We start from the raw sequence: 26,840 nt of genomic DNA on the forward strand, positions 1-26,840 counted from the left end.
CCCACCTTGTACTCTTTTCATTCTGGAAGTTATCTAAGTTTCTGGAAGGTATTGTCAGAGACTAATTTGTCAAGAAGGGTAGCTCTTGGAGGGGACACATCCCCTCTGTTTGATCCCTTATCAAATCAAGAGAAACTCTGGAGCTGACGTTGGAAAATTCTACAAACTCACATCTTCACCTTGCAGTGCTGCTTCTCTCCCTACAGGTTCTGGGAATGGGAAACTGCTTTGCAATAGCTTTTGTGGGAACACATCTTTCTTTTTCTGTTTTGAAAGTCAAAGGGAGGGATATTTAAATCTGGCTGTGCTAATACTAAACTTAACCATCTAGGTCTTCTAGGAATCCTTTTAGCAAACAATTAAGCTTTGCATGAACCACTTTAATTTTTTATTGCCACCAGATCATGTGAAGGTTACTCCTGCCTTAAAGGAGAACAAACTGAAGAATGGTTAGAATGATGTTTTCTCAATATTCCAAGGCTGGGATTAGAATCTTAGCTTCTCACTCATGACCCTATTCATCAGCCTGAACTGCCTCTTAACACTTGTTTTTTCTTTTTTTAGAAAAGCTTTCTCCTGGTTGGAAAGAAAACAAAACAAAAACCAAACCCACAACTTTTCAGTCCTTCACTCTAACAGACATACATTTAGTTGTATTTTTTATTCTCAAAAAGAAAGCAGGGTTCTTATCCTATCCCTCAGTGTGTGTGTTTGTGTGTGTGTGTGTGCGTGCGTGCGTGCGCACTTGGTTGCTCAGTCCTGTTGGACGCTGTGACCCTGTGGACTGTAGCCCACCAGGTTCCTCCCTCCATGGGATTCTCCAGGCAACAGTACTGGAGTGGGTTGCCATTTCCTCCTCTAGGGGATCTTCCCAACCCTGGGATTGAACTGGAGTCTCTTGTTTCTCCTGCATTGGCAGTCAGATTCTTTACCACTCTGCCAACTGGGAAGCCTATCCTTTAGTAATCAATGCATTATAATTTCTGAAGTTTCTTTAACATATGCCTGACATTCAGTTTACACTGGAGGAAGAAAAGGCTGGCTCTGAGAACTTGAAAGAGATCTGAAACAGTGCAAACAATGGTTGAACACTGGGTAAATAAAAAGTTACATAATAGCTTGAAAAGAAGTCAACATGACTGAATGAGCTTTAACTTAGAAACTTTATCATCTTAATGAAGAACATGACCTTTGTCTGGGACACCTCTGGTAATGGGACGCTTACACGCACAGGTACCAACCACAAAGAAAGGAGGTGGCGCCTTCCTCTTCTGCTCTCTGCTATCAAGCGGGCGGGCACCAAGCCTGGAAGCGAGAGCCCAGGTTTGCACTCATGCTAAGGGGAAGAGAAGCTTCGAAGTCAGCCTTCTAATACTTTGGTGATAATGAAAATCACTGGGTGGTTATGGGATGTTATACTCAGTCAAGTTGAAAGTTGTAATTTAAAATGACAGTTCCAAAAAATTAAATGACCTTTCTATCGAGGATGGTATTCTCACCTATGCTCTCTCTGCTCTTCATATAATACTTGACATTTGAAAGCAATGTGCTTTAGATTCTTAAGAGCACTGATCTCTCACACATCATTTGCATATTATTTTTGCCTGTCAGGCAATGATGAAAATGGCCTTAGACTTCCTGTTTGCTGTTCGGGGGTAAACTTTCTGCAATCTTTGTTGTTCAGTTGCTAAGTATTATCTGACTCTTTGCCACTTCATAGACTGCAGCACCTCGGGCTCCCTTGTCCTTCACTATCTTCCAGAGTTTGCTCAAATTCATGTCCATTAAGTCTGAGATGCAATCTAACCATCTCACCCTTTGCCACCCTCTTCTCCTTTTGCCTTCAATCTTTTCCAGTATCGGGTCTTTTCCAATGAGTCTGCTCTTCGCATCTGGTGGCCAATGTACTGGAGCTTCAGCTTCAGCATCAGTCCTTCCAATGAATATTCAGGACTGATTTCCTTTAGGACTGACTGGTTTGATCTTCTTGCAGTCCAAGGGACTCTCAAGAGTCTTATCCAGTACCACAATGAGAAAACATCAATTATTTAGCGCTCAGCCATCTTTGTGGTCCCACTCACAACTAAATACGGAATTACTGTAACTAATACCCAGATCTGAAATGACGAGAAGAGATCTGAAGGCAAGCAGCTGGCTCCCCTACATGCACAGTATTAATAACCCATGGAAGGAGACTTCTCAGATGGGAAAGGGAAGCTGAACCTCTAGCCCTGGATACGGAACTCCTGGAGACCTGACTAATGGCGTCTGTCGGCTCCACACTGATTGGAGAGGGAACTGTGCTTTCTGCTTGACAGCACTGGTCTTGGCCTGGAGGCAGACCCTTTCCCTAGTTCACTATAGCCCAATTGGGACCAGGCTACTCCATCAACAAGGTCCAGGAGAGGGCCTTCACACAGAGAATCTCTTTACTGGGCTTCTCAGAGGACCTATAGGTTCTACCATAAGGTTGACATCCCAGTGAGCTCTCTGCTCACCGTTCTCATGGGATCAAGAGACAAAAGGAATTCCCTTTTTTAACCTAAAGGTCTCCTTCCACATCTTCTTTTCCTGACTCATGATTCAACTCCCATGGAGGATTGACACTGGGAATGTCAACTTTCTTTTAGGAAAAGCTCTGAGCCCACATGATCCTGACCCATACAATATGGCCTTACACTGGTCTCAACAAAATGACTATTTCAGGGCACCATTGTTTACTGATACAAACGAAACTTGTGTAATAGCAAGGAATGGGATAAAGAGTCAAGGGGGATGTTTTTTCTTTTCACAAGGAGAATGTATAATTTGCCCATCAACTGACCCCCAGACCTGGTTCAGTGCCTGGCACAAGTGTGCATGCTCAGTTGTGTCCGGCTCTTTGTGACTCCACGGACTGTAGCCTGCCAGGCTCCTCTGTCCATGGAATTTTCCAGGCAGAAATACTGGAGTGTGTTGCCATTCCCTACTCCAGGAATCTTCCTGACCCAGAGAATGAACCCAAGTCTCTTGAGTCTCCTCAAGAGATTCAATCTGCATTGACAGGCAGATTCTTTACCCCTGTGCTACCTGGGAAGCCCACCTGGCACATAGTACAATGTTAACAAATATTTGCTGGGTGGATAAATGAATAAATTCTGCACTATTCCCACAAGCAGAAATATATTCCATGCATACTCTTTAAATCCTCCTATTCCAGGCCCTGTTACAATATGAAGCAATGGGGATTTCATAACTTTTATGTATGGCTTCAAACAAATACCCCACTTCCATCTTTGTTTCCTGGAACTCCTCCACTGTCTCCCTTGGATTCTTTCTGCCAATTCAACTTCAAAGAGAATACACTGCCATTGTGCTTTTAGCTCCAAATTAATTTTAGATGAAAAAGAGTAGATGAAAAAAATGATCTTTATGTAATAGTGGATTGTAGATGGTGCATCATTTTTGCACATCCCTGCACCTTCTGTAATTATCAAAATTAAAGGGTAGCATTTAACAATTTGCTCTAATAACAGTAATTTTGTATCAACAGCAACTTCCCATGTGTGAATGAAAGTAAATCAATTATGCTATCTTTAATTAGTGGACAAATAGAGACAGAGGAAAAGTAAAACTTTCAGATGATTACTCTAAGGAAATCAGCTGAAGTTTTGATTTTTTTTCAAGTAAAAAAAATTGAAAACAAAAATTCAATTTTTAAACGTGTGTGAGACTTCTTGCAAACACAGAATAATAAAAATTCCTCAAAAAATAAGTGAAGGGCTTCCTTGGTGGCCCAGTGGTTAAAGAATCCACCTCCCAATGCAGGGGACACGGGTTCCCTGGCCCGGGAAGGTTCCACGTGCTGTGAGGCAACTAAGGCCATGTGCCACAACTTCTGAGGCCCATGCCCTAGAGCCTGTGCTCCACAACAAGAGAAGTCCTTGCAATGAGAAGCCCAAGCACCAAAATTAGACAGTAGCCTCCACTCTCTGCAAACAGAGAGAGCCCACACACAGCAATGAAGACCCTGTGTAGCTAAAAATAAAATAAATAAATAGGATAATACAAATGAGGTTTGGGCATCACTTGAATGCTGACTATCAAAGCATTTTAAGTTGTGCCATTTTGCAATAAACATTAAAAAACTGCTTCTTGATTAGTCTCCAGGGATGTTTCCTGTCCTTCTTCTCTGCAGGCACTCGGTTCACTGGCCATTCTTCCATTCCTGACACAGAGCATGCAAGTCCCTGCTGCAGGGCTTTTGCACTTGCTGTCCCTCTGACTGGGACTCTTTCCCCAGGCTGGCTCCTTCCTGTCAGTCAGGACTCAGCTCAAAGAACATCCCCTCCAAGAAGACTTCTCATGTCCTTGTCCAGAATAACTGCCAGAAGCACACACTTCCGCCCCATGACTCTCTGTCCCATTACCCTGCTTTGCTTTTTTTCACAGACCTTATCACTCTCTGCAACACCTTATTAATGTTTTCCCTCCTTTTTTTAAAAAACAAACTTCTATCTTTTACACTGTCTATAAGTCTCATGTGAGAGGGAACCTTTTCTGTCTGGATCACCTACCTCTCTATCTCCAAGGTATATTTGGGACTCACTGTTAAATGAATGAATGAAGGCAGATAAAACCTACAAGAACGTCTAAAGAGAGATAAGTAGACTTTAACAGTGATGATGAGCTGTGTTTGTCATAGATTTCTTCCAGAGTGAAAGAGTATGCCTTCTTGTTAAAATAAAAAATTCTTGGCAAGAGTTCTACAATATCAAGATGAGAAACTAGCTGGCTTGGGAAAGAATTTTAAGGGGTACCGAAATATACAAGTATATTGTATAGGTCAGTGACACTTCTAGACTAATTACAAATTGTGAAATTTGTTTCAATAGCAAATGAAGAATAAATGCATATGTGAATGAAAGTATCATCTTTAAAGAAACAAAACTATGTATTTCACTCACTGATATAAAAATTTCAGACTATTGCACAAATCCATTTCAGTTCATGGATCCTAGCAGTTGGTGTGCTAAATTACAAAACTTATGAATCACTCTGCATGAGAATACAATAGGGTTAGATGCTCCCAGGTCATTACCAACATCATTATCACACCATCATTTACAAGAATATGCCCAGATCTGAGCAAAAGCAGATGGGAATAAAGTGAATCGACTCCTGACGAATGAGTTCAAAGTTCCTGAAGGATGCTGACTGGATAGAATTCCCTTTTGCACACAAGTGAAGGCAACAGAAACGAACAGGTTTAGCTGTAACGCAGTTTTCATTTCAATGGCTCCATGCACCCATTCATGGACTGATTTAAACTTCCTTTCCTTTGCTTTTCTTGAGCACTGTTCAGGTGCCCAGGGGGACCAAGAACAGAAAGGACTCTGGCCATTGTACCCAAGGAGGCTCCCTGGGCTGATGGACATCAGCTCTTCTTAACTAGTAAGGTGTTTTAACTTTCAGCTCTCACTGACATGGTGCCGAGGTTTGGTTCAATCAGTTGATGAAAATAAGAATCCAGTGGGGTTTGATCATCAGTTAAATTAGAAGCAGGCTCATAGGAAGGAGGATCCTGCTAAAGCATATGGAGCAAAAGGCACCACCTCCATCGTAAGGGTAAACGGCGCTGGCACCAGTTGTTACTGTGTTTACTTTGGGGAGCAATTTGTGGTCAGATCTACAGAAACACTGATTCATTTTCAGGCTTTTGAATCAATCGTGACACTACCATTGCAGGTAAACTTATCAAAGCAAAAATGACAAGTTCATCTGGATTTGAGGAGTTGAATCCAACATAGCAGAGGGGCGCAGAGCATGGACTCAGCTTTGAATCCTGGCTCCTTGACCTTGGGCAGTCTACCTCTCTTCTCTCCACCTCAGTTTCCTCACCTGTGAAAGGGAGATAATAACTGTATCCACCTCCTGGGGTTGCTGTGTGATTCAATGTATAGAGCTTATTACAGTTCCTGTGCACACAGCAGTATCATAGAAGGGTGAATTACTACTTATTCTCTTTATAATCTAGGGGCTTGGGGGTCAAGGGAGAAAATATATACCCTCTGGAGCATACTTAGTTCAGTTGTGTGTAGGCTGAACCTAGATAGTGGGCTTTCCGGGTAGTGCTAGCGGTAAAGAATCTACTTGCCAGTGCAAGAGATACAACAGATTCTGGTTCGATCCCTGAGTCAGGAAGATCCCCTGGAGAAGGAAATGGCAACCCACTCCAGTATTCTTGCCTGGAAAATCCCACGGATAGAGGAGCCTGGCGGGCTACAGTCCACGGGGTCGCAAAGAGTTGGACATGACTGAGCACACAGGCATGCATGCCGGAGCAAGCAGTGGACTTTACATCATTCAGTGGAAAAGCTTCTGGCTGTCTATTCTGATTCAGGTGCTGGATTCATATGCAAAGACACAGTCCTGTGCTCATGGAGCTCCTGGTCGAAAGAAAGACACATAAAGGTGTTACACACAGTGTGACAATGAGAATTCCCAGACGTGCAGGGGTTATGAGGAGGAAGGAATGGTGAACTCTGTCTGGGGGAATCTCCCAGAAAGTGACCTCTGAGTTGGGCTTCAAAGATGGATGGAATCTGCCAGATGAGCAAGCGGCAGGTGAAGGATTCCAGGCAGCAGAAGGATATACACTATAAAGGCACAGACTCAGAAAAAACAGACTGTAACGTACGGGACTAGGGGAAGAGAGGGTGGGAGATGTAAATTATAGAGGATCATATAAGTACAGTTGATGTACTTATCAACTGTATTGATGACATCAGTACTGTAGCATCAAACTGGAGGGGGGCGGGGTCGGTTAGAGATAGGTCAAGAAGAGGTAACTGTGGCCGGATCATAAAAAGCCTGGTATTTACTTAGTTCAGTTGTGTGTAGGCTGAACCCAGGCAGTGGTGGAGGGACTCGGGAGGGAACAAGAGGTAATTAGGGGGTAGGACTGTTAGGACATGGTGATTGAGTGGATGTGAGAGATGAGTGAGAGGGAGGAATCCAAGCTCACTCCCACATTTACCAGGTTTAACCTACAAGGAGGTTTGTGAGTCCTCCAATGACTTTGTGACTCTGGGAAGAAAAGCAGGTTTGGGGGATAAGAAGGTAAGTTCTGAGCTGGACATGTTGAGTTCAAGATGCCTGTGGAATACTAGGGGGAAGGAATGTGGGTTGTTGGAAGTACATGGCAGAGGTTCTTTGATGTCAATTTATGGAGCTTGTCTGGAGGCATAAGGCTGGGATAGAACCTAGGAGATACATATATATATATCATAGTGAATAAAAAGTATTTATGTTTTGCTAGTGCTGGGTCTTGGTGGCTGTGTGGGCTTTTCTCTAGTTGCCATGAGTAGGGGCTACCCTCTAGTTGCGGTGCGTGGGGTCTCACTGTGGTGACTTTTCTTGTTGCTGAGCACGGGCTCTAGGGCACTGAGGCTTCAGTAGTTGTGGTGCATGGACTTAGTTGCTTGGCAGCATTTGGGATCTTTCTGGACCGGGGAAGCCCTAAGATATAATATTAATAATAGCCAACATTTCACATGGGCTTGCTATGTGCCAGGCTGTACCACCAGATTTGCTTTGCTAATCATTTTGCCTTTGGCAGCTGGCACACAGTGGGCACACAATAATTATTTTGTTCAATGGATGCTCTCATTTAGTCCTCACCACAAACTTACAAGGCAGGTATTATTAGGACCCTCACTTTATCTATAGGAAGATGATCTAGGAAAAGCTAAGTTAACCGAGGTCATACAACTGCTAAGCAGCAATCTGAGATTTGAAATCAGCTCCTTGTGATGCTAAGTCCAAAGTGCTTAACTGCTTTGGTAGAATCTTAAAGAAGGCTGAGCAACGAAGAATTGATGCTTTTGAACTGTGGTGCTGGAGAAGACTCCTGAGAATCCCTTGGACAGCAAGGAGATCAAACTAGTCAATCCCAAAGGAAATCAACCATAAATGTTCATTCGAAGGACTGATGCCAAAGCTGAAACTTCAATACTTTGGCCACCTGAGACTGAGAGCTGACTCACTGGAAAAGAACCTGATGCTGGGAAAGATTGAGGGCAGGAGGAGAAGGGACGACGTAGGATGAAGTGATTGGATAGCATCAATGACCCAATGGACATGAGTTTGAGCAAATTCTGGGAGATAGTGGAAGACAGGGAAGCCTGGGGTGCTGCAGTCCATGGGGTCGCATAGAGTCAAACACAACTGAGCGACTGGACAAGAACAGCAAGCATGTTAAAACTGCCCCCAAATATGTACTTCTAAGACCTGGGGTGAGACTCTTACCCCTCTGAGACTGTTTCCTCTACCAAACCAGGAGTGGGATTCAAAAATCTCAAACCACTCCTTCAGCTTCAAAACAATGATGACATCAGATGATGACTATGGCAATGCAGTATGAGGCCCATATCACATCACTTAGGGTGGAAGGCCTCAACAGTGTAGGCAGTGTAAAGTGGGACACCAAGCAGGTTCTAGGTACAGGCAAAGAGGGTGGATTAGGGTTTACCTTCCATATAACAAATCACCATTCAGAACAACATGTATTCACTACCTCACAGTCTCTGTGGGTCAGGAGTCCTGGCACAGCCTAGTCCAGTCTCAAGAGGTTACAATCAAGGTGTCAGCCAAGCTCATTCTCAGCTGAATGCTTGAATGGGGAAAGGTCAGCTTCTGAACTCATCTGGGTTGTGGGAAGACTTTATTTCCTTGTGATTGTATAACTAGGACCCAGCTTTTGACTGTTGGACAGAAGCCACCCTCAGGTCCTAGAGGTTGCTCATAAGTTCCTTGCATTTGAGCTTCCTCAGTATGGCTGCTCACTTCATCAGGGGCTGCGGAACCTACTTTCGTATGCTAGCAAGATGGTGATATGTTGTTATATCAACATAATCTACAGGTGGCTTCCCATTACCTCCACCATACTCTGTTGCTTAGAAGCAAGTCTCAGGTTCCACCTCAAGGGGAGGGAACCATACAAACTCCCAACATGGGCACCAGGAGGCAGGAATTACTGGAGGTCACACTAGGGTCTGACATCCATAAGGGGCCACATTACCTGCTGAGAATTTGAAAGGAATTATAAAACAAGTTAAAGTTGGTCTGCTTTTTAGCTAAGACCATGAACTGGCAATTCTAGATATCATCAGTGACAAAATACTCTTTCCTGAAAAAATCTTTTGTTGTTTGAAGTTCTAAACAGTTGCTGGGATTACTGTCAAGTTTTCATGATACATTCATTTAAGCAATTCCTTATCCTTTAATGCAGTGTATTCTACATGGAAGTAAACTCCCAGTTATACTGACAGCTGGTCTCCAAAACATGGACTTAGCTCCAGGCCTTCATTTTAAGATGAAGACTGTAATGGTGCACAATCATTTGAGATGAGATCGTTTTGGGTGCAGTGTGTGTCTGCATCTCCAATCCTATGGTAGTACACAATACTGGTTTTAAGCAGCAGATGTGAAATAAACAAAGATAACGCCCCTGACACTAAAGTCAGAGAAACTGAACTGGAGTTACTTCAGTTCTGTTATTCTATATGACCGCTTAGAGTTCTTGTGTTTAAAATTTAAAAGAGTGAAACAGTGCAAACTGAGAGTTGTTTTTATTTGATAGATGCACATTTCAGTTAACACACGAAATATTTTACTAAATTTTAGTATCAATTTTAAAACAGAAAATTCTTTTATTTTAAAACTTAAAAACAAATCAAGAGAAAACCCAGTACACCAGTAATATGATTTAGTAGTTGACTAAACTATTAAATTGTGCTGTTTAGGAATAAAAATTAACAGCCAGCACTAATTGGGGCTCACAATGTGCTAGACACTGTTACACACACACACACACACATTTATATTAGCTTATGAATACAGGGAAGTCCAGCTATTATCCTTAGTTTAAAGATAATGTAGTCCGGGAGCACAGAACATTGTGGTCTGCTCAAGATTAGCCAACTTGAGTGGCAAAGCTGGAATCTCAGTCCGGGTCGGGTGGTTCCAATATCTGAATTCTTAGATTGTAGTAAAGGAAAACAAAAGACAATATCCCAGATAATCTTGCAGGCCGAGGAAGCCCTTCAAAAAAGGACAGGAAGGTTTCTTCTCATCCATGAGGGCTTCCTTCCACTTCTGACCTGTCCCTGCCGGATCCTGGGCTGAGGGAGGGCCGGCTTCCCAAGGACCTGCCAGAGAGAATTCTCTTTCCGGGTCCCCTCTCCGCCCTCTGAGCACCCACGCCGCGCCCCGGCCCTCCGCTGCCAAGCCCAGGTTTCTGCCAGCCCTTCCCAGCTTCCGGCCCTTCGCTCCAGGCCAGGTCGCGGGGTCCAGGCGGTGCCAGGAGCTCTCAAGTCCTCTATTTACTGTTTGGTTTCCATGGTGACACGTAGGCGCCGTCAGCGCCTTCCGTCATCAGCCCCGCAGCGCGGTCCCCCACCCGGCGCCGTGACGTCTGCCCGCCGCTTCCGCTCTGCCCAAATTTGGCTCAGCCGCTGCTCGGCCAGCCGGGCGGAGGGAGCGGGAGGAGGGAGTGGGGGGAGGCTGGGAGTCGGGCTTCGTCGTCCTCCTCTCCCTCCCCCTCCCCACGCTCTCGGTCTCCGGCCACGCCCCCGTACGGGTGCTGCGGACCCCTGGGTTCCACGCTATCCAACCCCGCGACCCTCGGCGGAGGCAAGGCGTGGGGACGACAGGGACCGCGAGGGAAGGGGTGGATGATTGATTGACGAGCCCCGGGATCCCAGACATTTCTTGTCTCGTTGAGACTGCAGCCCAGAGTTGGGCCGTCTCGTCTGTTTTGGGCTGGGTGAGCTGAGATCATGATTTTCTCCCTCTGTGCCCGGAAATCATGGAAACAGCCATCCTTCGCCTCTGTTTTATATATTATAGACTTGAACTTAAAATCTTCGTCTTTGGCGCAGTGGAAAGCTTTGAAGACCGAGATTCTGGGAATCAGTGTTGCCCCTTGGGGGATAAATGACCTTGGGAAGGTCACTTTCTTTTACTTAGCCTGGTAAAATGAGCTTTGGCGAGGTGGGGCGCAGCGGCGTCAGGCTTGGGAGGGGAGATCGCCTGCATCACCTTTTAATTTTACAGTAGTTACGGGCGGGAGGTGGGGGTGGGGAGACCGGTTCGGGGAGTGAGGGGAGTGGGGGAGGCCGGGGGGCAGTGCATGACATAATTGGAATACCGGTGAAGTTCTTTGAGGACCCCCTGCCATTCTGACCCCCGTAGCAACTGGGTTTGTGCGTTTCTTTGCGCCTTGGTCGTATGGGCGCTTAATTAACTGTTGCTCACCGCTTATTGAATGAATCCCAGGCAAATTGCTTTCGGATTTCACCTTCATAAATCCAGACCCCCGCAATTCCTCTTACAGGCGGAAGGAGGGATATTGCGGCGATGATTAATATCGCGCAGCAGGGTTGCTGATGTAAAGCGACTTGCAGATGTAAAGGGCAATAAACATTCCTGGGAGGAATCCAGCGAGATTCCAGAAATCTCGGAGGGAGCCGTGGGTGTGTGCCGCCGGGCCAAGAGGGCGGGGGTGGGGCGGGCAGTGCCGCAGTGGGCACTACCCGGGAGCTGACTGCGGGCGTGGGGGCAACTCTTCAAGATACTTAGTCCTGGCTACCGCCCTTCCCCGCCACCCCCTTACCGCCAGCCCCGTCCCCAACCCCAACCCCCGCCCATTCCTCAGTTCCTCTAACCAAAGGAGTGTTTCAGAATTTAAGAGCTAGAACGCACATCAGATACTATTGCTCAAATTCAGCCTTTCAATTTTACATACGGGGTACTAAGGTTCAGAAAATCTGATTCACTCCTCCAAGTTTGCACAGCTAGTTAGAGACAGATAAAAGCCAAGATTTCTGGCTTCACCTCCCACCTCCCCTCTAATCCCCTCTGCTTTTGTGACTTCAGGGCCCTGTTGCCTGGCTCAGATGGTGGAGCTTGCAGTAAAGCTGAATACTGACATCAGAGCTCCTTCAAGGGTGCCAGCGGCATGCCTCCTGTCCCGCACAACCCACAGCATGACATCAGGGGTGATGGCCAGGAGGTGTGTTATCCCCAAAGCACAAAGCATTCCTCCTCCTAGTGACTGGAATGGCTACACTTGTCCAGAGACCCTGAATTGTTTGCCCTGAAACTAGGCTTAGATTAGCAGTTGGTCGTTTTTGATAGTTACCCAAGCCTAGCATCAAGTTTTCTCAGTCAAGACAACAGAAGGCATGAGTAGCCTCAATCCATGGAAACCCCTATTCTGCCTATTGGAAGATCTTTTCATGGTGCTGGAGAAGACTCTTGAGAGTCACTTGGACTGCAAGGAGATCCAACCAGTCCATTCTAGAGGAAATCAGTCCTGGGTGTTCATTGGAAAGACTGATGTTGAAGCTGAAACTCCAATACTTCGGCCACCTCATGTGAAGAGTTGACTCACTGGAAAAGACCCTGATGCTGGGAGGGATTGGGGGCAGGAGAAGGGGACGACAGGATGAGATGGCTGGATGGCATCACCGACTCCAAGGACATGAGTTTGAGTGAACTCCGGGAGTTGGCGATGGACAGGGAAACCTGGTGTGCTGCGATTCATGGGGTCACAAAGAGTCGGACACGACTGAGCGACTGAACTGAACTTTCATGGTACATAGAGGTTAGATTCTCTTTAATGTCTCTCTTTCAGTTTCACCCGACTTCCTCTGACATTCTATATTCTGTTTCTTCCCTGATTCTAGGCAGCCCAGTCTGAGACGACTGATGCCCACCGCTGGCCTCAGGCCATGCCAACTCTTCTGGGGAAGAGTCTGCGATCTTTCCTCTTTCTCTCTGGTTTGTACTTGGGAGCTCTAGCGACAGAAGTAGCAGCTCTGCCTCCTGGTGGACATTTGAGGCAGAGCACCCTTCTCCAATTCTAGAAGCCGCCTAATGGTTAGGGGAAGAGATTTTTCTTTGTTCGCTCTGATGGAAATAGCAAAACTTGACAGGGGGAAAAAAAAAAACCCCAAGTTTTTTTTTGTCCCTGTATTTTAGAAGATCAGATTGATTTGGACGTAGAAAATACTCTCTTGTTTCTCTGGCCTCTTTTTTTCCTTCTGCCAAGTCTTGCTGTTTCCATGAGTGAACAAGGTTTCCTTGCCCCTTCTCTTTATTTCAAACTCCGCCTCCTTCATAACACTTTTCTGACTCCTCTCCTATATATTTTATGAATTACAGCTGTGCACAGACCCAGCACATGAGTGTACACTTACTTGCTGTCTTTTCTGTAGTTTCCTTGAGAGTGGAGGCCAAGTCCTGGGTGTCTTTTGTGTTCATTGAATAATGCCCAGCACAGGGCTGGGGATAAAACCTGCTCTCAAGCCCTTGAGGATTAATTGATTAATTTCTCCAGAAGCAAATCCAAGCCTTTGCTTTGATAAACTTTCCTATCAGTTCTTTGGAGGGGGGATCTAGATAATGATCAAAGATAGCCTTGCACAAGAAGGAGTTTCACAAAGCAGTTTCACAAGAGAACACCACCCCACGCAGAGAGGGATGGGGAAGTGCGAAGTGAACTCTCTGAAAGATGAGGAAGGTGAGAACACGGGAAGGTCAAAGGATGAAAATTTAGGGGCGGGGGGCGGGGGGGAAGGCACTTTGCTTGTGGGATCAGAGAGGCAGCACAGCTTCTAGAGCCGGCTTCCTGTCCAGACCCCACCACTTGCAGTGTGGCCATAGGCAAGTTTACTCTGTGCCTCCGTTTTCTTATCTGTAAAGAAACTACGTGTCTCCTGGCCTTATTCTGGGGATAAATTGAGCTGATATTTGCAAAGTGCTGGAATAGTACCTGGCACATAGGAAGTCTCATATAACAGTTTGTCAGATCATTTTCCAGTGTAGCTGTCTTGTAGATAGAATGGAGGAAGGTTGTATGACCTTTTTGTTCCCTTCTGCACTGACTTCCTGAGCAGGCCATGAGCTATGTGGTCGTACAGGTCTGGGTGGATTCCTGTCCCTGTTACTAGTTGTTTGACCTTGGGCAGATCATTCTACTTCTTGGAGTCTCAGTTCATCTGTGAAGGGGAAGGGGGGCAGATAATTGTGGTTACCTCGAAAGACTGTTGTGTGCATTACATGACTGTAAAAAGCCTGGCATGTCAAGAGTTTCGTAAACAGAAGATATAATTATTATTATCTATGAGAGGAGCCATAGGTAAAGGAAAACAGAGTCTCCAGCATCCTTGAGGTTTCCAGAAACACTGAATGTAGTGAATGGCAGTGAGATCAGCTCAGTTCCTGGCACTTAGGGGTGGGAGGCTAGGCCCTGCATCTGGGCCATGACTGGATATCAACATCTGAGGAAACCAGGAATGGTTTGGCTTGTGGATCTGCTCTAGGAACATTTTCTGCCTGAGGGCTGTACTGAGGGAGTGGCTCAGTCAGGCCAGGTGCCAGCAGTGGGAGGCCCCTTCTTCCCAGAAGGGGGGCCTTTAGTAAAAGAGGGCGTGGGCAGGGTGGGACTTAGAAACCTGTTGTTGAGTGTGTGTGTGTGTGTGTGAATGGCCTGGAGACCTCCTACCCCAGGAGCTGGCCTCCCAGGCCTGGCGTGGCCATCCGCATGGCCAAACCTGCCTGCACAGCTCCTCAAAGCTGCCCTTCCCAGCCCTGACCTGGGATATCCCAGAGTGATTGCCGGCAGCTATCCAAGGGGTGGTGGGAAGGAGGGTTGTGATAGTCTTACAGTCAAATTACCCTTCATTCCCTTCAGCTGCATTTATGGAAAAGTACTAAATGGAATATACAAAAGCTGTGATGCAGTCCTTCGGGTTCTTTTCGAAGGGGGAAGGAGGATTGCAAAATCCAGCGATGCTAGAGTGTTGCAATCGCGACCATGTTGGGAACCACTTTTACCGTCCCCTGTGACCCAGGAGGAATTGCGGGCCCTGGCAGGCCAGAGTCTATGCTAAGTAAGTTGTCATTCTGGGATCCCAGACAATTTTAGAATCTGTTTGGGGAGTGCGGATGGATCTGTAAGCCTCATTTCAAACTCAGGTTTCCAGTCATGGCAAGGGAGGGGTGGGCCCCAGTGACTAGTACCTGGAGCAGAACTCAAACGTGGCTTGTGAAGTCACGAAGGTGCTAATATTGGTTGTCTCTGGGGAGGAAGGAATGTGTTTTTCATTTTTTCCTTTTTGCTTGTTTGTACTCTCTGATTTTTGTTTTTGGCGAGCCCACATACTACTTTTGTAATAAAAATGTTTTTTAAATGTTCCCAGCAGAACAGTACGTTTGGTTTTTTTTATGGGTAACAATAATAAATGAAAAGACTCAGAACTCAAAACACCTCTTGATTTTTTTCCTTCTCCCTTCCTTTCCAGAAGAAATAGATGCTCTTGATGAAACCTTTGGAAATTCAGATAGTCAAAGTAAAAAATCACCTATAATCACATCGCAGAGGTTTCTGCCAACCATTGTAATTTTTCCTCCCTTTCCTATATTGGAAACTTTAGTTTTATACTTTTAAATTTATACATTGTAGTTTTCATGAAAATAAGGCTAGAATACTGTTTTATAATCTTGTTTTTCTATATCATACATCATGAATACAGACAGTTTTTTTCTACCTGCTTACTTTAATAGCTAGTCAGATAGGATTCTAAACATCCAACAATCAGTTATGTATTGTTGGACCTTTGGGTTGTTTCTAAGTGATCTTCTATCCTAGACAAGGATGCAAGAAGCTCCGTGGCAAATTTTTGTGCACATCTGAGATTATTTCATTCAAGGTGGGCCGAGGGCATGCTCCTTTGTAAGTCTTTTGAAATATAGCTGTGCGGTCAGTACAGTGTCACAGAGGATGGTGTGCAGCTCCTGTTACAAATGGGAAGGGAGTATTGGCTTAACCAATTTCTAGCTATGCAATCTTGAGGAAATGACTTACCCTCCCTGCAGTTCAGTTTCCTCAAATGATAACAGCTTATGGAATGAGACTGTTGTGGGGACTGGATGAAAAAGAGGTGTCAAGTAGCACAGCACATGATGAGCCTTCAGTAAATGGCGATTGTTTCTGACTCAGGGACGGTCTTTTCTTCGGGGCAAGAAGTTGTTTTTGAAACTGAGGTCTGGTTGCCTGGCAAAGTTGAGGGGAAGAACTGGAGTGGGTTTAAATGGTGAAGGGGAAGACACTGAGACATGGACGTCTCAGGCACAGTGGTCAGGAATCCATCTGCCAATGCAGGGGACACGGGTTTGATCCCTGGTCCGGGAACATCCCATGTGCCATGGGGCAACTAAGCCCATGAGCTGCAGCTACTGAGTCCCTGCTCTAGGGCCTGCATGCTGCAGCTACTGAACCCGATGCTGCAGCTCCTGATGCTCATGCGCCTGCAGCCTCTGCTGCGCAGCGAGAAGCTACCATAATGAGGAGCCCACGCACCGCAATGAAGAGGAGCCTCTGCTTGCTGCAACTAGAGAAAGCCTGTGCACAGCAAGGAAGACCCAGTACAATTTAAAAAAAAAAGTGGACAAGGGATCGAGAAGGGGCTGATGAGGGGGTTGTTTTCTAGTCACTAAGTCCTGTCTGACTCTGCGACCCCAGAGACTGCAGCATGCTGGGCTTCCCTGTGCTTCACTGTCTCCTGGAGTTTGCTCAAACTCATGTCCATTGAGTCGGTGTAGGCTGAGGAAAAGTTAGCAGAGAAGAGCGTGTCCTTGAGGGAGATGGAGAACCCAGTGGACAGGGGTGAAATGTCCACGTGGTACAGTTTGGAGCTTGGGAACCAAGCCAGGTGCCAGTTGGTCCCTGTGCCGCCGAGGAGCCACCTCTGTAAGATCCCAGATGGAGCCTGTGCCCTGTGGCCCCCAGTCCCGTGAGGCTGCTTTCTGCCTTTCTGCTCTCAGCCTCATATTGCATCACTCCAGGCCAGGGTTCTTTCCATTCCTTGAGTGTGCCATCTTCCTGTCTGTTGGGTGGCCTTGTACGTTTTGTTTCCCCCTGCCAGTAACATCCAGTCTTCTTGGCCAATTCCCAGGCACCCTTCAGATCTCAAGCTTAAAGCTCGCTTCCTCGGGGAGGCCTTCCCTGACCATTTGGTTTCAACTGGTCACCTTCCTCCTGTTTATTTTCTCTGGGCCTCTGTACCTACATAGCAATGTCAGAGTTTGTAGTTATTGTGTGTTTGTGATTTTTTACCCCTGGTGTTCTCACTGGGCTGAAAGCTCCATGAAAGCAGGAACAGGTTCCTTTTTTTTTTTTTTAACTCACTCTGTACCCCTGATGCTCAGCACATAGTCGACATTCAACAAACAGTTACTGAAACAGAAGAAGAGTAAGCCAGTTCATCTGTGATCTGTAAAATACCTTGATGTCTCCTTCTGTGGCTTCAAACCCATCCTAACTGATGCTGGCTTATTGGCTGGAGGAACAGGAAATTTGGGGGCTATGAGGACTGCTTTAGCCAGTTCCTCTCTTGTCCTCTCCCTTGAGGAAGTAGCCTTCTCCTTCTAAGACTAGAAACTTTTTAAGCCAGTGCTTCTCAAGCTTGTTGTTGTCATTCAATCTCTAAGTCATGTCTGACTCTTTGAGACCCCATATGCTAACTGTAGCACGCCAGGCTTCCCTGTCCTTCACCATCTCCCAGAGTTTGCTCAAACTCATGTCCATTGAGTCAGTGATACCATCCAGCCATTTCACTCTCTGTTGCCCCCTTCTCCTCCTGCTCTCAATCTTTCCCAGCATCAGGGTCTTTTCCAATGTTGTCAAACTTAAATGTGTTCTCAAACTTACCTGGGGATCTCCTCAACATGCTAATTCTGATTCTGTGGTTCTAGGATCCTCCTTAGGGACAGGTATCTTTAACAAGCTCCTGGGTCAAACCCATGTTGCTGGTCTCAGGACCACTCTGAGCAACAAGTCTTTGAGTTTACAGCTTCCTTCTGTTTTACCCACCAACCATTCCCACGTCTCCCTGGAGAAGGGAAAGGCTACCCACTCCAGTATTCTGGCCTGGAGAATTCCACGGACTCTGTGGTCGGTGGGGTTGCAAAGAGTCAGACAGGACTGAACCACTTTCACTTTTCTATTCCCATGCCTAAGATTGAGTCGCTGCTCCCTCTGCTGGCCACTCAAGGGCATGACAGTCATTGACTAAGATAAACAGCATGTCAATGGTCTGGTGGTCCAGTGGCTAAGACTATGCTCCCAATGCAGGGGGCCCAGGTTTGATACCTGGTCAGGGAACTAGATCCCACATGCCGCAACTAAAGACCAGCTAAAGATCCTGCGTGCCACAGCTGAGGCCCCGTGCAGCCAAGTAAATAAATAAAAATAATAAATGTTAAAAAAGACGGCATGCCAGAAATATAAAACTTACACAAAATTCTCGCGGAACGAGATCTGCTAAAAGTAGATGAGCACTGCTGCTGCTAAATTGCTTCAGTCGTGTCCGACTCTGTGCGACCCCATAGACGGCAGCCCACCAGGCTCCCCCATCCCTGGGATTCTCCAGGCAAGAACACTGGAGTGGGTTGCCATTTCCTTCTCCAATGCATGAAAGTGAAAAGTGAAAGTGAAGTCACTCAGTCGTGTCTGACTCGTAGCAACCCCATGGACTGCAGCCTTCCAGGCTCCTCCGTCCATGGAATTTTCCAGGAGCACACAAATTTTAATAACACTAGGAAAATGTACTCTTAAGAATACACTCTGTAAAGGATCCCAGCTATGCTGAGGCAAAAAAATTCCTGGAGCAGAAGGATGTTAAGACTGAGAGGAACCCTTCCAATCCTCTCTTCATTGATTTTCTTCTTTTGCTGCTGTTGGCTTTTCCCACTTTTTTTTTCTTAATCAGGGCTGCATTATGACTTTCATGGGCCCTGGGAAGTTTGGCCTTTGAAGGTCCCTTTCTCTATAAAAATTAATTCAAAATTTATTTCTTTCTTTCTTTTTTTTTTTTTTTTTTTGCAAAAGCATGAAGGGGTTTTATTTCTAGCTTGAGCCAGGGCTCCCGTCTCATCCAGCGCAGTGGAGTCTTGATGAGAGCCCGGAGCTCTGAATCACATCTACTTTTATACAGATGGTTCTTTGTTCCTGTAACAGCATAGCTGATTGGCTAAAAAGTACAGGCACGGGACTATTAAACCTCGCATCCCTATCCGGATTGGCTCGGGACTAGGGGTGGGGTGGGGGGGCTACAGGGATTTTTCTGATTGGTCAAGCTACACTGCCTGCAGGAGTTTCCAGTGCTCAGCTTTTCTAGAGACTAAACCTCAGGCCTAGCCTGCCCCGTAGAGCCTGTCCTGGCTCGTTTGATCCTAATAATCCCTCCCCAAAAGGGGTGAGGGGAATTCTGGCAGGGTCAGAAACTCATGTGAAAATAGCACAGAATCCCAGTTGCAAGATAAAGAATAACTGAAATAGCACCTTTTGGCTCATCCAGACAGTCCCATTACGGAAGCGGATCGGGAAGAAAGTGGGGCAGGGGCTTCAGTAAGCACAGAGTAAGTTGCCCCAGTATCTAAAAGGAAATCGACGGACTGGCCCCCCACAATTATTAATACCCGGGGTTCCTCAGGTGTAATTAGGACAGGAGCTTGTGTGGGGACCCCCGGGCACCTTCAGTCCTGATTGTCTTGAGAGTCCGACCCCAGAGACCTATACCTCTGAGGGCAGTCTCTCTTCCAGTGTGGTCCTTTGCAGACTGGACATGGAGCCGGGGGCGGTTTAGATGCCTGAGGGCAATCCCGCTTGAGGTGCCCCTCCTTTCCACAGCAATAGCAAGCCCATCCCTTTTCACCTGGGTCCCTCTGGGCATTTTTCTCAGGCTGCTTAAGAGCGTTTTCATAGCCATTGCGAAGGCTTCTGCCTTTTCCTTTGTCTTTCTTTGCCTTTCTTTCTTTTCCTCATATTCCCTACCATAATAGACCATTTAGCCAGTTGTAACAGAGTATCTAAAGACTGATTTGGTCCATACGCCCATTTTTGTAGCCTATGGCAGATATCTGGAGCCGACTGAGTGATAAATCTCTCTTTTAAGATCACTTTTCCTTCTTCACTTTCAGGATCAATCTCAGTGAATCCGTGAAGAGCTTCTCTTAGTCTATCTAGGAATTTACCAGGAGCTTCCTTCTCCTGTTCTATGTCTGCCAATTTGCTATAGTTTAAAGGCTTAGAACGCGCCTGCCTGAGTCCTTCAAGAATACATCTGACAAAATGACTCTGATCCCATCTTCCTTTAGCTGAGTTGTAGTCCCAGTCTGGTTCTATAGTTGGGACCGCCTGATTCCCAGTGGGGAGGGCCGCTATCTCGTCCTCTCTCTTCCCTACTGATTCATTACCAAGCCATTCATCTCCATAAGCAACCGCTTTTCCCAAAACTCGAGTCTTTGAGTTGGGAGTCAGCGTTTGTCCCAAGATATACATCAGATCCTTCCAAGTAAGGTCATAAAGCAGAGTAACACCTTTAAAAGCTCTAATATATTTTTCTGGGTCCACTAAATAGTCTCCCAGATCCTCCTTGATTCTTTGTATTTCTTGATAAGAAAAAGGCTTACTAACTCTCATAGACTGATTATTTCTCCCGGTGGGTGTTTCATAAAGAGGCAACAGCTTGTGTGGCTCTTCCTCAGTCTCTCTGGCTGCTCTGCACATATGATCCCAGGGATAGACTGGAGACACATGTTTTTCTTTTTCTCTTTGTCTCCTGTCCTCCATCTCATCTCTAACTTCGATGGTCTGAGTTTCTATTGAAACCAGAGTAGTCTGAGGTCGTACTGAGACAGGAGTTGTTTGGACCTCCACGTGGGCAGTTTGAATCTCAGTCTGGGTTTCCATTGAGACCAAAGCAGTTTGAATCTCAGTTTGGGTTTCCACTGAGACCAAAGCAGCTGTTCTGAGGGGGCTTTTCTGGCTTTCAGTTAGCTCAGCTTGGAGCCCCGGGTATGGGGGCAAAGTAGGAGGACAGGAGGGAGCTGAAGGTTTCACGCTCAAATCTATACCCTTAGGACATAAGTCTGGTATAATTCGCAGAGAGAAAAAGGGCAACACATATACTACTTCTACCCACTTCCCTTGTTCCTTACAGAACCGGTCTAATTGTAAAACAGTATTATACTTAAGAGACCCTCCAACTGGCCACCGTCCACCGTCCTCCAATGGATTCTGTGGCCATGCAGTATCACACAGGAAGACCACGTGTGTCTTCTTTAAGCCCTTGGGATCTATCCCAGTTTTTCAAGATACAGTTCAAAGGAGTGAGGCTGGAATTGTTAGCTCCCATCTTGTCCTGAAGGATCCCGGATGAGCCCCCAAGATGAAAGGTTGTTGTTGAATCACGATGCCGGGATTCTTGGCCCCCGGAGGAGAATTCAATCTGGGGCTAGGGACGAGGCTTGATCGCTCAGAGCTTTCGTGTAATAAAGTTTTATTACAGCATAAAGGAGATAGAGAAAGCTTCTGACATAGGCATCAGAAGGGGGTAGAAAGAGTACCCCCAAAATTTATTTTTATGACTACATGGTTATAATGATTAATAGTCTGAGGAAGTTTGAATAAATTGTCCTTTTGGGAAAGAAAAGTTAATTTTTTTCTTCTGATTTTCAAACGAAATTAAAGCATCTTTGTGGGTTCCTAAAAAATATCATGGGCCCCAGCGCCATCCTCTTGTGTCAGCCCTGTTCTCCACGAGGTGGCAGACAGCATATTCTTAGTGCTGTTCGAATCTGCATACCCACCTGCTTTTAGTGGAAGATCTTGCTCCCTGAGAATTTTGAGTTTTAAAATTCTTGTATGTTGTCTCTCTCTGTATGCCCAAGAGTGTACTAGGTGCCTTGAGGGTCATTGTGCTGCGGCAGCAGGTGACCAGACTGAACATGTTAAAGGACTTAGACATATACTGTGCCTGGAGTGTTCACTACGTGCTGAGTGCCTTAAACATATCACCTAAGTTTCAGAGCAGCTAATATCCATGCTGTACCCTGGAGAACACCATTGCTGAGGAGGCGACCTCATTTTCTCACCTCCCAGGAGAGGAATTAGCAGATCTGGGATCTGAACCCCAGGCCTGTCTGATCCTCTCCATGGGCAGGGACAGGATATACAATGAGGTCCCTGCCTAGATATCTATTTCCAAATATATGTTACACTACCAGAGCCACCAGGGGCAAGACGTCAGGGAGAGTGGGAGGGTCTTAGCGGGGAGAAAGACTGAAGGCTGGCTTTGGAGCAACAGTCACTGCAGAGAGATGAAATGGCAGGGAAATGCCCTTAAGGCCCCAGAGATGTGGAGGGGGTGGTAGGGTGCGCTGGTTCAGGGGACCATGAGGAGACGTCCCAAATGGGGAGGAACTCAAGGTTCGGAAGCAGAGGGTGATGAGGCAGAGTATGGCTATAGGGAGTGAGGGACTTGGGCCCAGTCTGATGTTCAGTGAGAGCTTCTTTGTTTCCTTCCTGAAATAGTCCTGAATCATTAATAACTTAGTCAAGTTTTCTCCATCCTCCTGCCTCAGTTCCTCATCTATCAAGTGGGAGTGATGAAGCTTGCCCTGCCTTCTCAGAGAGGTCAGGAAGCTCATATGACTGTCAGTTTCACAGGGATGGGGAGCCTGTGCCTGATTCAGGCTGTAACCCGGGGGCCTGGGTGCTCAGCACACATTTGGTGAAGACATGGGCGGCACACGCACAAATTCCTTGAAAAGTCACGTCAGAAGACAGCATGGCTGGAGAAAGAGCCCTGAGCCAGAAGAGGGCGCTCTTCAGTGAAACAAAGCTTGATGTAAGAAACCCCCAGGATTTTCTGCAGGATTGGGGATTGAGAATCTGCATCCCTAGGCTTTGCATTTGGCTTTAGGATTTAGGAGGTCAAGTCATTCTATTCTAAATTCTTATATCTAAACCTACCTTCACTCTAGTATCCTAACTAGGAAAAGAAGCTAAAATGTAGTTTCTCTAGTTCACGTTCTCTTAATGCTTTAGGCACTTAGTAGAGATGTCATTATTTTTATTTGGGAAGGCAGAGCTTAAAAGAGCAACCACCTATCAGATCTCATGATTTTGTGCGTCAGGAATTAAGACAGGAATTGGCTGGGAAATTCTTCTGCTCAGTATGGCAAAGATGGATGTCCTTGGTGGTATTCAGCTGGGGGATGGGCTGGCCTGCAGGGTCTGAGATGGCTTTACTCATATGACACCTAAGTTATTTAACATTTTATGTGGTTAATGTCTGTCTCCTTTACTAGTCCAGAAGCTACCAATGGATGGGAACTGTGTTTATTTTTTGTCTATCATTTTATCCTTAGTGGCTGGCGCAGTGCCTGGCCAGCTTAGACTTAGTAGATAGCATTTGTTAAATGAATCAATGATGTAATTCTTTTATAAAAAATTAATTTGGGGTTGTACTGGGTCTTTGTTGCTGTACATGGACTTTCTGTAGTTGCAGCAAGCGGGAGCTACTCTGTCGAGGTGCTAGGGCTTCTCATTGTGGTGGCTTCTCTTGTTGTGGAGCGCAAGCTAGGCTCTGGGTGCCTTGGGCTCAGTAGTTGTGGCAAACCAGCTCAGTTGCTCCAAGGTATGTGTCATCTTCCCAGATCAGGTATCAAACCAGTGTCCCTGGCATTGACAAGCAGATTTTATCCACTGTACCACCAAGAAAGTCCAAGTAATTCTTTTTTTTTTTTTTGCCACAGGCTTGTGGGATCTTTGTTCTCTGGCCAGGGATCGAATCCAGGGCCCTGGCAGTGAAATTGATGAATAGCAGTGAAATCCCAACTACTGGGACTGTCAGGAAATTCCCAGTGATGTTATGCCTATAAAAAGTGTCAGGATCCTTGAGAAAAAGGTACAGGTAGGAGTTACTGATAATGATGATGATAGTAGCTCAGTAAGTGCCAGGACTGAGCTAAATACTGTCCAACCTGCCTGGTTGGCATTGTTTACCCCCGTTTCACAGATGAGGAGCTGACATGCCTTCAAAGGCTGAAACGAGAGATATGTTTTATGTCACAAATGAGAGGATGCAGGGTAAACTCAGGTGCCCTGGAGGTCAAGCAAGTTATTAAAAGGAGTCATTTGAGAGATAAAGACCGGGGGATGAAACAACCAAAGGCTATCAGGTATGTTTTCAAATTAGTTCAAACAATGTTCCAGATCCCTGCTTCTGCATTATCCAAATAATAGAGGCAAAACCTTCTCCCGTGATGAGGCAAAGATTCACCTGGGTGTCTATCATCACATTCACTTAAACTCTTCCTCAAAATCCACATGATTGTTTCTTCTTCATCCTGGATTTATTCATTTTTGTTGTTTCTGCACAGCTAGAATGTTCTGCCAGCATGTTGTAACACTTCCTTCATTTGATCAAAGAACAGGTTGGCCTGTTATCATGAGCAGAGCGTCACAAAGCAACATGGGTTAGTAACAGTGCCCTTGATTGAAATTGCCTGCGGGGTCAGAGTATTAGTGGATTATCTGAGGCCCAGGCTTCTTGTGGGCTCTGTCTTGTAGATCTTGTTACTATGACGGGGGAATACCCCAGGTTGCCAGGAAATTCCTGTCAGGGCAGGCTACTGACTTCCCTGCACCCCAGGGATTCTAAGCCCAGCCCCCTGAATCCAATCAGCAAAAGAGCTGCCTCAAACTGACAAGCAAAACGAAGCCCAACAAAAGCAGCTGGAGCTCAGACAGACTTGGGTGAGGCTGGGAGGGGAGTCAGGTCTGGCGTCATCCAGGCTCTGGGCCAGGCTGTCGTCATGGTGACGGCCAGCTGGTTTACTAGCGGGCAGCAGAGCCAGCTCTCTGCAGGGGGGAAGCCTGAGTAGGGGGCTCCCCCTGGGGGTGCTGTGCTTCTCCAAGTAATAGGAACCTGTGGAAAAGGCATGATCCCTTCCAGAGAGAGGCGTCTTCTCACAGCAGCCAGGCAGGCTGCCTGGGGTTGTGGGACGGCGGTGGTGGCAGTGGGCTTAGGGAGGCTGGCCAGCCTCAAAGGGAGGGAGGCGGCCACTGAATCAGCAAAGAGGCCTCTGGAAAGGCTGGAAGGCTTTCCGGGCAGAAAGGATTTACAGCTGTGTTAGCTTTCTGGGCAAAACATGAATTGAAGTAGATCACAGAGTTCTTTACAACAACAACAACAAAAAAACACAAAGAAACGATACATACACAAGAGCAGCCAGTGGAGAAGAGAAAGGCTTTTGGGAGGCTCAGAGGTGGCACATGAAAACGTTTTATGTCCTTCTCTGGGAGCTTTTTATCATTTTCTTCTTCTTCAGTTCTGATGATCACAATTTAAGTCATTATCTGGAGGAATGAACAGCTTTCAGTGAAAACAAAACATAAGAAAACCTCTGTTGTGTCAGGCAGGGCTAAAAAGATGTTCACGTCCATGAGAGTGAATTACTTCAGGGTACAGAAGAGACTCCCTTTCTGGCTAAAGTGTGACATCAGCTAAAATCAATGCGATGGAGGAAAGAATCTTGGTACCTTCCTCCAGACATCTTGCTGCAAAAGTGTCTGTCATACGAAATACTGTATGGTTCCTCTCACGTGATGTGTTCAGAGCAGTCACTTCACAGAGACAGAGTAGAAGGGTGGTCGTCAGGGGCTAGGGGCGGGGAGATTGGGAGTTAACGGTTTCATGAGGATGGAGCTGCAGTTTGCGAAGATGAAATGAGCTCCGGAGGTGGTGATGGCATTTGGCCAAGGAGGTACTGAAGGCCATTGAATTGTACACTTTAAAATGGTCAAACTGGTAAGTTCTATGTTATGCATGTGTGTGTGTCAGTCACTTAGTCATGTCCAACTCTTTGTGACCCCAGCCCACCAGGATCCTCTGTCCATGGGGATTCTCCAGGTAAGAATACTGGAGTGGGTTGCCATTTCCTTCTCCAATGTTATGCATATTTGACCATATACATATATATACATTTTAAACTGTCTGTCAAAGACTGTCTCCTTGTTGTACCCGGTAGTGTCATTCGCTTGGAGGCTGACCCCCAGGGCTTGTTGGCTCAGCTCTCTGAGCCTTTGCTGTGTCATCCATTAAGGAGACATAGCCATCTTCAGCCAAAAGGGAAGAATGGACATGAAGGCATTTAGCAAACAGAAATCCACCACAAGGACGTGAAATGTGATTAAGATATTATTTCAAAATTCATTTTTGATGTATCCAAATGCCAAGGGGCAAGTTGAAAGGAGAAAGGGGGAGCCTTGAGGAAACTAAGGACAGAATTATATTTGGCAGTTAGAGGAACTGGAAAAAAGCCCAAATATTTTAGGAGAGGAGAAGAGAATTTTGGGCTCATTCTCAGAGGCCAGAAGGTATGACCAATTTGGACGGTCACAGCAATTTAAAATACTTCTCCCTTTTGCTCTGCTTAAATTGAGAAACCAGTTAAGCCCACCCATCAGGAGGAAATGAAATGAAACAATGTCAAAACATCACCTCTCAAATTTCACGAAGGGAAATGGTGCAGTTACAACACAATGCTGGGTGGGAGTTTGTGGGATCTCGAACCGAAACACGTGGTGGAACTCAAGTCACAGAGAGTCCCAGTAACTGTCAACAACTAACTCAAAGCAACTTTTTTCTTCCATTTAAAGAAATACACTTTTCACCACCATTACCACTTACCCAATATATGTCCTATTAGCATAAATTAGCATATGCCAGGCACTAATGTAAACTCGGTACATACGTTCTCTTTTCATTTGTTGTAAGAACCTGGCAAAGCAAATCTTTTTTTATAGATAACAACTTGAAGCGTATGTCCGGAATCTGTTCTTTCTGGTTCTTTATTTCCTCATCTATAAAGTGAGAATAAAGTTATAGCTAGAGAAGAGTAGAGGCTTGCTTCAAACCACACAGCTGGGAGGTGGTGATGTC

General features: G+C 46.0%; 1 long non-coding RNA gene across 1 annotated transcript; it reads left to right on the forward strand.

The window, feature by feature from the left end:
* The first annotated feature begins 10,590 nt into the window (after positions 1 to 10,590).
* Positions 10,591 to 15,313, forward strand: LOC106991294 (uncharacterized). Its single transcript, XR_009601372.1, has 2 exons — positions 10,591 to 10,807; positions 11,920 to 15,313. It is a non-coding gene; the product is annotated as an uncharacterized LOC106991294 (long non-coding RNA).
* The last annotated feature ends 11,527 nt before the right edge of the window (positions 15,314 to 26,840 follow it).

Source organism: Ovis aries, chromosome 7 (genome assembly GCF_016772045.2).
Source record: "Ovis aries strain OAR_USU_Benz2616 breed Rambouillet chromosome 7, ARS-UI_Ramb_v3.0, whole genome shotgun sequence".
Lineage (NCBI taxonomy): Eukaryota > Metazoa > Chordata > Mammalia > Artiodactyla > Bovidae > Ovis > Ovis aries.